This window comes from Pseudochaenichthys georgianus, unplaced genomic scaffold, assembly GCF_902827115.2.
Source record: "Pseudochaenichthys georgianus unplaced genomic scaffold, fPseGeo1.2 scaffold_740_arrow_ctg1, whole genome shotgun sequence".
Classification (NCBI taxonomy): Eukaryota; Metazoa; Chordata; class Actinopteri; order Perciformes; family Channichthyidae; genus Pseudochaenichthys; species Pseudochaenichthys georgianus.
The window spans coordinates 28,782-41,802 of NW_027263292.1; positions in this window are offsets into that span (position 1 = coordinate 28,782).

Genomic DNA, 13,021 nt, shown 5'->3' on the forward strand with positions numbered 1-13,021 from the left:
GACTCTCTCCACTCAGCAGAGGATGTCTTCAGCAGCGACTGCAGAGGCAACACACAGTCCAGCTCCATCAGCTGCTCCTGGATCAGATCTACACAACAACACACAGTCCAGCTCCATCAGCTCTCTGGATCAGATCTACACACAACAACACACAGTCCAGCTCCATCAGCTGTCCTGGATCAGATCTACACACAACACACACAGTCCAGCTCCATCAGCTGCTCCTGGATCAGATCTACACACAACAACACACAGTCAGCTCCATCAGCTGCTCCTGGATCAGATTACACACAACAAACCACAGTCCAGCTCCATCAGCTGCTCCTGGATCAGATCTACACACAACAACACACAGTCCAGCTCCATCAGCTGCTCCTGGATCAGATCTACACACAACAACACAGTCCAGCTCCATCAGCTGCTCCTGGATCAGATCTACACACAACAACACACAGTCCAGCTCCATCAGCTGCTCCTGGATCAGATCTACAACACAACAAACACACAGTCCAGCTCCATCAGCTGCTCCTGGATCAGATCTACACACAACAACACACAGTCCAGCTCCATCAGCTGCTCCTGGATCAGATCTACACACAACAACACACAGTCCAGCTCCATCAGCTGCTCCTGGATCAGATCTACACACAACAACACACAGTCCAGCTCCATCAGCTGCTCCTGGATCAGATCTACACACAACAACACACAGAAATGAAAGGAGACTGATCCTCCATGAACCAAACCAGAGTGGGCTCTTTGTTTTCTCAGGATATTATTGTAAAGTCTTAAAGGAAAGTTGCTGTTAAAGCCCCTGTCACACTGTCCCGAAGTTGACACCCGATGGACACACGAATATGGAATTGTGAATTTCGCACGAAGATGGCCCCGAACCACACACGAAGGCAACATTTACATTACATTTAAGACGTACAACTGCAACGAAAGTAACACAAACAATTATGTTACAGTACTATGATACTGTGCTGATATCTTCAGACTTTGTTCTTTACTTTCTCCGTCTTTATATGTAGAAAATATTACGTTTTCTCCGTAATGTTGTTTCCATAACAACAACAATTTCCTGTCAACTGTCCTTCAAAATAATATATTATATCCTTTTTAGTTTCACAGAACACAAATTGGGTTATTTACATAATATATTTACATGATTTTGTTGTGCAATAAAACAACCCGATGGACACACGATAAAGGAGATGTTCAAATTCGGCTGTGATCGTAGCAACATCGGGCCGTTCGTGAGGGCATCTAAGCCATCGTATGACCGCCGGTGGAGTTTCTCTGGCTCCGGCAGCAACTTCGTGAGCGGAGGCAAAATCTTTGGCATGCCAAAAAATTGCCGAAGGACCTGCGAAGGTTCATCTTCGTGTTGAATTCGTGTGTCCATGTTGCCCTTCGTGAGGCCATCGTGAGGGCATCTTGTTATCCTCGGTGCCATCGGGCATTCGCCCCGATCAGAGTGAGGGCGAATGCACCGATGATAACACGAAGATGACACGATTTGACAAGATGCCCTCACGAGTGCCTTACGAAGTTGCCGCTCACGAAGTCGCTGCCGGAGCCTGAGAAACTCCACCGGCGGTCAGACGATGGCTTAGATGCCTCACGAACGGCCCGATGTTGCTACGATCACAGCCGAATTTGAACATTTCCTTTATCGTGTGTCCATCGGGTGTCCATTTCGGGACAGTGTGACAGGGCCTTAAAGGAAAGTTGCTGTTGACGGTGAACCAGAGCCTCTGAGAGGAAACCACACGGTTTCATAATGTTTGTTTTAACTGGCTGACAGTCAAATCAAACATCAAACTGAATCAATGATACACATACAAAATAATTCCCGTAAACTCTGCTTTGGGTATTTTTTGGAACATTTGTTTAAAAAAAAAGCCCAACATCTCCTTTCATCTCCCTTCAGTGGAACATGTATACGGTAAGTCTTGCCTCGGACTTTGATGAGAAAAATATAAATGTTGTGTAAAACTATTGATTTTATTTCTGAAGAGATAAGTCAAGGGTCTCTTTTGGGAGGGCAGGACATGGTGCCAGGTAGGTAGGTACATTCTGAAAAGGTGAGTTCGTATTTATTTAAAAAAATCCCATTTGAAAGTGAGCCTGTATTAAAGAAACAATGACCTCTCTCAATTGTATGGACACTTCAAATGTGAGGACACTTAAAGGGGCAGGGCATGTGTGGAATATAGGGTGATTTGTAAAAGTCAAAACATTTTGGTAATATTAGATGAGGGCATTTTTAGAAGATAGGAAACTCTTGGTAGTAAAACCTTTTACCAAAAAGGAATCCAGTTTTCACAAGACGGCACATTTTTTGTATAATAAGACCCACTTTTGGGTCGCGACCCACCAGTTGAGAACCACTGCTCTAGCAGGTTTTGCTCTCAGCAGCAGAGGGAGACAACAACCTTCTCTTTGATAAACAGCAGCAACACACGGACACCCCCCTGTCAGTAAGCTGATGTGAACAGGAAGCTGAGAGTAAAGAGTCTCCTCGTGCTAAACATGATGTTAACTGCCTTCCTATGTTGCATCTTTCATCTGGCATTGATAACATATTCTTTAAAAAAGCAAGGCACTGAAAAATGAACGGCTAATCTATAATGTTTCCTGCTTGTTCCACAGGTGCCTCAAACAGCGTCTTCCAAACGCCTCCGTTCACCATGAAGAGACGTGGAGAGTCTGTGGACCGGGAGATCAACTGTTCCACAGCATACAAGCCATGATCGCATTCTCTGGTACAAACAAGACCGACATCAAAATATGAAAAAAATATCTACTCGACTCCAGAGGAGGACGTGAAAGGAAGAATCAGCTTTGACGGAAATGGTCGTATACACTCTCAGTCTCGCCTCAGTGTCTCTAATCTGTCATCAGAGGACAGCGTGGTGTATTTCTGTGCAGCTCAACACAAGAACTCTCCTCCGTCGTCTGTCAGAGACAACAAGCTGAGGCTCAGCACCTGCAGCTTTCAGGATAACATGAACGGTTATCAATGAACCCCCTCAGAGCTACTCACAGCATACTTGAATTCTGCCACTGTGAGAAATACAAATTGTTAAAGCTTTTGTTTTATTACTTACAAGTATCTATTATTGTAAATGATTCAGGCATGATAGAATCTAAAAGAATAGAAAAGTTTTTTTAAAAGACCTTCAAACTGAGGCTTTGATCGCTTTCTATTCGAGAGCTTTGTGAGACTTCATCATTCATTTTATATTCAGCTGTAATTTTAAATCAGTCCATCTCTTGACGATACATCATTTCTACATCTTGTAACTAATCCAGGTTCCTTCAGCTTCTTAGTGTAACTGATTAGCATTAACTTAATATACTACAATTTCTATTTCTGAAATATATTGGACTGTTCATTTCTGTGTCTTAGTTTCTCTTATGTACATTGCCTTGTGTTTGTTATGCTGCTGCAAATTGGGATCTGGGGTATCTACCATGCACTGCAGGGGGACCCCTAACACCACCTGATAAAGCACTGACTGCTTTGCTCCAGCTCAGAGGAGGCTGTCACACAGACCCTCCCCCTGCAGCCCTTCACACTTTATGAGGCTCTGCAGTCCCTGCTGTCAGACATCATGGACGGGATCGTCTTTAAGCACAGCGTCCTCACAGTGTCCATCTTTTTACTTTGGACTGCAGGTAATTTACAATCAAATGGACCGTGGACTGGTTTGTAAATATACATTGCTGTTTTTATCATTTATATTGATATTGACGTGATAAAAGGAGGATCAACCACTGAAGGCTATTATAGTATATGTTCTTGTTTCACTCAGGTCTGACTGACGGAAGCGATGTCACCCAGACTGACATGCTGTGGGAACCTCAGGGAGAGAGTGCAACCATGAGCTGCACACACACAAAGGATGCTAGCTACTTCCAGATGTACTGGTACAGACAGCTGCCAGGAGACACTATGGAGCTAATCGTGTTCACAACACCAATGAACATAGATAATCCTGATTTTGGAGAACTCAGCAAAGACAAGTTCTCAGCCACAAAGCCCGACGCTGAGAGCGGGACGTTCACCGTGAAGGATCTGCAGCCAGGAGACAAAGGCTTGTACTTCTGTGCTGTGAGTGAACACAGTGCCACACACTCAGGAGGAGGCTGAGCAGAAACCCCAGATGGCTGTTAGTGATTCTGTGTGTCTGCTGTCCTGAAGGGGGAGCTCCAGTTTAACCACAGAATCATTCAGTCGGAGACGCTGCCAGCTGTTCGTCTCTCTGCTGTAACCTCCATCACACAGTCTGACGATACAGCTGCTCTGATTAAACTAACCCTAAACTGGAGGTTCTGGATGTTGACTCAAATACAGAGCTGATGTGTTGATGGTTCTGACGGTAGAGCAGAGACTCACTGGAGGTTCTGGAACATGTGGTTTTGTGTTCGACCCTCACAGGAGTGTTGGTGGGAGTGATGTGATCCAGTCCTCTTTAAACACTGCAGTCACACGAAGGACGTTGGCTATCCAATGTTTTAATGTGGGATTCAACCGACGATTACTTTTTGAAATACATTAACCTGTCCATTATTTTCTCGAGGAAATTGTTTGTCTTCAAAATGTCAGAAAATAGTAAAAGTCCATAGTAATGTCTTGTTGTCAGTTTATAACCCACATATTTACTTTATGTGATCCGAACATTAGATTTGAGAGGCTGAAACATCTCATTTACATACCTTTTTTTTGTTGCTTAGGCTGAGGCCACACGAGGACGAAAACGGCTAAACGCATAGGATCAACGTAAACGCAAACAAGCTTCCGTCCACATGCAATAGTTATCCGGATAGTGTCTGTCCACACGAGACCGCTCCGTTTAGCTCCAACCGCTGGAGAAGCTGCAGTACATATGCAGGAGCCTGTAGGTGGCGCTGTAACTTCCTCCACAAAAGCAGCGAAGAAGCATGGTTGTCATGGTTGCCCTTCTGTTTATTCTCCGCGGTGGGGGCCGAGGGAACCGGGCAGAGTTTTTCGCCAGTCAGCGTGTATTAAAGTTTAAATCTTCCGGACACAATTATAAAAGTGCCGGTCAAAGGTCTTCTTTGTTATTTATTGAGCTTTAAAACAAATGAATAACGACTCTATATATTATAATGATAAAATACACGGAGCCTCTCTTTTTCCTCCCTCTCTTCAGACAGCGTCAGTGTCTGTCTCATGCAGCAGCTCATCCAGTAATCAGTGACCCGGCCGACTGTAAAAATAAACATATTTATAACTAGTTTAGTTTGAGAGGTAATTAAAATAGCTAAGGGTGATGATCTGACTTGAAGTGTGTGTTTTGCTGCAGCGGGAGGAGCTGCAGGGGAGCAGAGCTGCGTGTCTCCGTCCTGTCAGATTAGACTTCACTCGCGAGAGAAAGATAAATAATCTGAATTCAGGGTGCAGTTTACTTTGACGCGGGGGTGAGCAGCAGAGGTGGGGAGAGGCGGGGCTATTGCCTCATCATTATTGCTGTAGATGTTGCACAAACAACTGTAGCATGGTCAATAGCGTCCGGAGCACGATAGCAACTCTGCGATCCGCCATTGTTGTTGTTGTTGGTGGCGAAACACTTCAGCACTGGCGCGGGGTAAGCGGAGGTGAGCAGAAGAGGTGGGGAGAGGCGGGGCTATTGCGCAATCACTATCAGTGATCTGAAAATGTTCGGATAGGGCGCACACACGGAGCCGTTGGACCCCCCAGAGAGTGGCGTATGCATTTCTATCGTTTAGTGCCGTATTCGGTCGTCCTCGTGTGGCCGAACGGTCTATATGACACTAAACAGTAACGCAAACGACCAAATTCGTCCTCGTGTGGCCGCAGCCTTAGTCATTGCAGCTCTACTCAAACCATATCTGAATTCTGTAAATCACATGAGCATCAGCTTCGTGGTGTAGCTGTTCAGCGTTAAAGTAAACACACTGTGATGTACTTCAGGGGGACCCCCAGTACCTCCTATACCACCTTTACTGTGAAATACTGAGTGCTCCCTCACAGGATGTGACCACATGATGCAGGGACCCTCCCCCTGCAGCCCTTCATACTTTATGAGGCTCTGCAGTCCCTGCTGTCAGACATCATGGACGTGATCATCTTTAAGCACAGCGTCCTCACAGTGTCCATCTTTTTACTTTGGACTGCAGGTAATTTACAATCAAATCGACCGTGGACTGGTTTGTAAATATACATTGCTGTTTTTATCATTTATATTGATATTGACGTGATAAAAGGAGGATCAACCACTTTAGGCTATTATAGTATATGTTCTTGTTTCACTCAGGTCTAACTGACGGAAGCGATGTCACCCAGACTGACATGCTGTGGGAACCTCAGGGAGAGAGTGCAACAATGAGCTGCACACACACAAAGGGTGCTACCTACAACCAGATGTACTGGTACAGACAGCTGCCAGGAGACACTATGGAGCTAATCGTGTTCACACTCTGGGGGATCAAGGATCATGATTTTGGAGAATTCAGCAAAGACAAGTTCTCAGCCACAAAGCCCGACGCTGAGAGCGGGACGTTCACCGTGAAGGATCTGCAGCCAGGAGACAAAGGCTTGTACTTCTGTGCTGTGAGTCAACACAGTGCCACACACTCAGGAGGAGGCTGAGCAAAAACCCCTCTGCTGGAGTCACGTGAATAACAGAGATCAGTGAGTTCAGCAGTCTGCAGGTGGAGCTCGACACCGCAGACTGCTTTTCAGTTTGCAGTGTCATTAGTGACTTGTTGCCAAAGTGAATGAGAAATCACAGGCAATACACAGACATTGTTCTCCATGCTGCTGCTGAGCATGTTTCCGGATGTTTGTAGAATTTCATTCAGTTCAGAGCTTATTTTTTATCATCATGTGAACAGTGACATGTGTAAGGGCACCTTCTGCAGCAATGGAGAGTCAGGACTCAGAGAGACACGAGGAGAGTTTAACTACACTGGTAGTTTATTACAAGCATCGGCCGGAGAATTCATATCACAAGTCACAGCAGCCAAAGGTTCCGACTGCACGGGTGGGTTGTCATGTCAATTCTGATCAGCCTCCCATCTTGGTAGACCTTAGGCGCATTCACACTGCGGTACTCTTCCCACAAAGGTGAACTTAGTTCATGATCGCGTTCACACCAAAAAGAGCCGGTACTAAAAGTAGTTCATGAGAACCTTTTTACCCCCTCGAAAGTCCCTGCTAGAGAGCAGGGACTTTCGAGCGGCTCTTTTGTGAGAAAAGAGCTATATTTCTGATTGGCTGGGCGGATTGCAAACCACGCCCCGTAAAGCTCCCAAAAAGTTTTGTGAAGCCGCCATTTTATTTTCCTCGCATTAGCATTATTAGCATTAGCATTAGCCCAGCGCAGAAACGCAGAGAGACTAACTTATGGCAACACAAAATAAAACATGGGAGCGGTGGAGATGAGGAGGTGTCGGCGTTCTGGCGATTTACTCGGAAGGCTTCAGTAGAAGCTGCTGGGACTCCCAGCAGCTTCTACTGAAGCCTTCCCCAACTCCGGGGACTTCCGGCCGGGGACTTCCGGCGGCAGTATACACCGTGAAGTGGGTTGCGGCCTGCCAGTAAACCCAAAGCAGAAGAAGAAGAAGTGACGTCAGCGGCTTCATTTGCCTAATCCACCTCCAGGGACTTTTTCTGGTGTGAACGCGATCTGTACTTAGTTCATGAGAACTAAAGAGTTTGCATGAACTAAGTGCTGATGAACCTTTGTGGGAAAAGTACCGCAGTGTGAATGCGCCTCTTTTCTTTAGTTTACAGAGAGCTAATCAGCATATTGGGGGAAGGTATCCGTGACCACCTGGAGACACTGAATCACTCATCTGACTCTATGGCTCTGTGACCGAGAGTTGACCAGTCATACAACTGATAATGTCAGCTATAGCTGAGACTTCCCATTCCTTAAGACAGATCACAGACTTAGGGTTCGTCGCAAATGTCAACAGGCCGAAAGGTTAAATATCTTAAGTAAAGAAGAATTATTCTTTGACAACATTTATAGACATATACTTGTCGATTGTGTTTTTTGTTAAATTGTTTTTAATTTGCCTTTGTGACTCTTTTCCTCTCACCCCTGTTTGACAGTTCAATGTCTGTGCTGTGTTTTGCGACTGAGTTTAGAATATAAAACATTTCATCTATAGACCATCGCCTCCGTGTTTAACGTCAAAGTTATGTGAAGTGCACCTCGGAACAAAAGGAAAATGTTAGTTATTGATATAACATTTAGTTCCATTATGTTTGACTGCTAACTAATGTTAGAGCTAGAGAGCAGGACTTTTACATGCCGACATATAGATGTATGTGCATTACATTCAGGACGGGAGGGATATTGACGGGTCAACAACAGCGAAGAGTAAGATGGAAGGTGTGGCAGGACATGCTGAGGTTTCTCTGAAGTGGGTGATCCAGATTAATGAAGAGATTTAGCATTCAGAGGAAGTTTAAAAGAGATGGCTGTAAAGGAGGTGCAGCGAGCTCACCTCACATACTGTTCGTGCGTCATAAGCATCGGCGTTGTTGGTGTGATTCCTCTCGCTGCCAGAGAGACAAGATTATTCAAGACGTATTTCTCGGATCTTCATTTATTTAATTTGTATTATTTATCTTTTGCATTTTATTTATTTATGAATTCCTTTCTGATCAATTATTTTCAATCGTTGGTTTGTAAAACACCATTTATCTTTGTATTGATGATGTCAGCTCTCATCGTCACCGTTTGTCTGCTCTGTGCTGCAGGTTTTATACATATCTCTCAATTAGCTATGATGTCAGAAAAGTCTTTACGCTCGTCCTCTGCTGTTCACTCTGAATCCATTGCGTCATGGTTTGGTGATATCATTTTATTCTTTAACAGATTAAATAATCATTGAGCTGATCAAATGTCAGAAAATAATTAAAATAATCGTTTTCAAAGCAAAATTGTTAAAAAATATCACTCGTCACCGGCTTGATCTTCAATATCAGGATATGTATTTATTATCCTTGCAAGAATGGAAGTAGTCATCACTCGCAGGGCTGCGTGGGACAACTAGTTCCCAGAACAGTGTCTTTCAGGCGCTTATATACACGGGAGGGGGTTACAGTCAACAAGATGGAAGAATACTGGTTCAAAGCAGTATTCTGACATTAGTAAAGACTAGCTAAGGCCTGCGTAAGCAATAAACATGACAGTCATATGCCTATCTCTCTCTAGGGGCTGTGTCATCTGCCTTCTGAGGAACATGGCTATCATAACTTCAACAGTGTCTCATGAGCGTCATCCATGTAGTCATACATCCGGCTACGTACACGGCTACGTACACGGCTACGTACACAGCCACGTAGGGCCTCTCTTATCATGTGCTACTCTGATACAGAAGGAACATTCAGTATTTTCCCAACAAAAGTAGGGATGCACGATATTGGTTTTTTGAAACCGATACCGATAACTTCCTGCTTCTCAAGACCGATACCGATAACCGATAATAAATAAAGATTTACGCCACTAATTATTTTAACGCGATTAACGCATGTGTATTTTTTTTCCTCGGCCGCCCCGTAGTTTCAGAGCGCATCGAGTTTAAAATACCATCTACAAGCTGATGCTGACAGCCCCGCTCCTGCCGCCCGCTTGCAGCAGACCACACTTCCACGCTCACCGGCAGGCCATCGGGAGGACCGGGAGGGTGTGTGTAATGTGTGGCCCGAGCGAGCGAGAGAGAGACCTTACGTGCATTGTTGTTGTTAGCATCTGGTGCTAGCTAGCTGCGCTAACGGATATAAGGAGCTGTTTAAATGAAAACAGAGGAGCGACATTTCGCCATAACTGCGCCGAGCACTTGACTTGATGCAGGAAGCAGACAGCGGGACATTGGAGGAGAAGTCAGCACACTCAGCGACATGATTGCAGCGTCCAGGCAGCTCCGGTTCGAGCATATGCCTTGAGTTGCACACACACACACACACACACACACACACACACACACACACACACACACACACACACACACACACACACACACACACACACACACACACACACTCTCATCCCGTCACATATTGACGGACGGTCAGGGCCCCTCCCCGTCGCTATATTACGTACGTACCCTTTCCCGTCAGGCTTCTACGGGCAGGGCGTCCCATAGACCTTCATTGCGGACACAGCGGACCCCTTGACCATCAGGCTTCTACGGGCAGGGCGTCCCATGGACCTTCATAATGCCTATTTTAAGGTTCATTTGGCCATTAAAATGCGTTTTGATCTCATTTTATGCGAGTAATGAGTTTTTATTTCTGATTATTTGTGCAGTACATGTTCATGATGTTTAGTTTGCTAGTTATGACGAAGATAACTTCATGAATGTGTACACATTCATGGTTGCTAAGGTGGTTGCTATGGACACTGCAACAGCTCCCAGACCACGTGATCAACAACAATGGCTGTCCTTCGTGTTATTCTCGGTGGAAAAATGCCTATTTTAAGGTTAATTTGGTCATTAAAATGCGTTTTGATGTCATTGTATGCGAGTAATGAGTTTTTATTTCTGATTAGTTGTGCAGTACATGTACATGATGTTTAGTTTGCTAGTTATGACGAAGATTACCTTACGTCTGTGAGGAAAATGCATGGGGCTCAGAGCCTCGTATTTTTAAAATCTTTTTTTCCTTCTAATTTGTTATTCTTTTCAAAATAACACACTGTTATTTACTCACCAATAACACACAATTATCCTTGCTTTTATTTATTGGTTTAATTCCATAATCTCGGTCTTTTTTGGTGTTCGTCAGGAACTGAATCTCAAAATAAAAATAACCGGAAACAGACGTAGGCCTATAAGGGACAGTTCGAGCATCATTGCGATTGTCAAAATGTTTGAGTTTAGGATGGCCGAAGACACTACACTACCCAGAATCCCCAGCTATCGTTGAGGACTACAGTCCCCGTGATTACTCTTCTAGGTCTGGGATTGGATGTTGGAGTGGCAGTGCGCCAAGGTTACAGCGTCAAACAGCTGTTTGAAATGGAACGAAACCACCCAGACTATCCAAAACTGGAATCGAACGCCCCCCAGAACTACACACTACACTATTGTGTTTCGCAAAATGTTCTATGGGACGTCTCTACTGAACGTTTTCGTTTTCCCACAATTAGAAGTTGCCAGTATTAAACACATTGGTGTTATCAAATGTAAAACATATAATTAATAAATGGATAAAAATCGCTGTCCATAATGCGCAGCATCAATATATAGCATTAATATATACCCACATGAAAGCTCATTGATACTTTGTAATTCTACTCCACTACAATTCAGAGGTTAACCTGGTATTTTTACTCCACTGCATTTATTTGAGTTACTTTGCAGATTCTGATTAATTATGTGAAATATAAACAACCCTTAAATCAGACTTTAGTTACACCTGAGTAAAATTCAGATAAGGTGATTGTCAAGTGCCAACAATCAGGAGAGATATTTGATAGTTGGTGCTTGAGAAGACTAAACATGTATCTGCAATTGACATTAATGGAAACGAGTAATAAAGTATATTAATTACTCGTTATTCTCTACTAATAGTTAATTAAAGACTATATATTATGGCTATTTTGCACATCCCTTTCAAGATTTCAAAGGTGTATTGACATATCATTTACACAACTTACGGTGTAGTTATGAAATGAATGAAAAACTTGGGTCACAGGTCCCTCAACAGTGCATTACAAGACATCTATCAATATGTGTGTACCTCCACCATTAAACTGTCATATTCTGCACATTTCTTATTCTATCTACATACATAAGAGTATAATCCATATGTATAATATCAGTTAAAATAAGTGCTTCAACATAGTTAACATTGCAGGAAAGCAATATATTAGACGTTAAGTACTTTGTATTTATCTGTAGATAGATACCCCCAACGTTTTTTTCTTATTTAAAAGAAGACCGTAATCTGTTATTTAATGTTTAAATAAAGGTTAATTCGTTTTTCTGTTTTGCACCTCCTCCTATTAATATCGTTGTACATCCTGCACTAAACTGTTTTATTGTAGAGATCACTTATAGTATCTTCTTGATTTTTTATATTCTATATTTCTATCACAGACCTTCTACTTTCCCCCTATGAAAGTATATGTACTCTTAATATTTTTTTAATCAAATATAACACATAAAAACAATAATTCAATAACGTGCTTTAACCACTAGGCGGTGCACACAAGGTACACACAGACACTTGTATGTACAACATCTGAAGATGTGTAGTTTTATGCATGCTTTCACATAATTTTACAGCATATTGCTATACTATTTCAGAATCAGTATTTACATACTTACATTCAAAATGCAATCCAATTCAAATCAGTAATATATTTAAAAACTACAGTCCTTTTCTATCAGCTGTGCACCGTTATGGTGTAAATATAACCTATCTATGAATTACATCAAATGTAAAAGTCAGCCGAATTAGTGTTGATACTGCAAGGAGACGTATTGTGTGAAGAGAAATTGAGAAGTTTTTAAATTGTTGATATATTTATGATCCACGTCAAGTATTCAGTTTCGGCGGCATTTCTTCAGTTTTTCCATAGGTCTTCTCATCAGGGCTCTCTAAATAAAGAACTACGGCAGATCTGTAATATGTAATGCAGCCGCACCGTGTATTACAATGCCGTTATGTGATGACTTTCAAAGAGAAAAGCAAGAACACTCTGAATTAAGTATTATTTTAGTCTTTTCAAATGTTTTCCGGATTTCATATAATATAAACACCAAATCCCAGCATGCATTGCGGCTAAAACATCCAATCAGCATAGCTGAGAATCTTGGGTAATCGCTCGAAATGCCCACGTCTGTTTCCGGTTATTTTTATTTTTAAATTCAGTTCCTGACGAACGCCAAAAAATACCGAGATTATGGAATTAAACCAATAAATAAAAGCAAGGATAATTGTATGTTATTGGTGAGTAAATAACAGTGTGTTATTTTGAAAAGAATAACAAATTAGAAG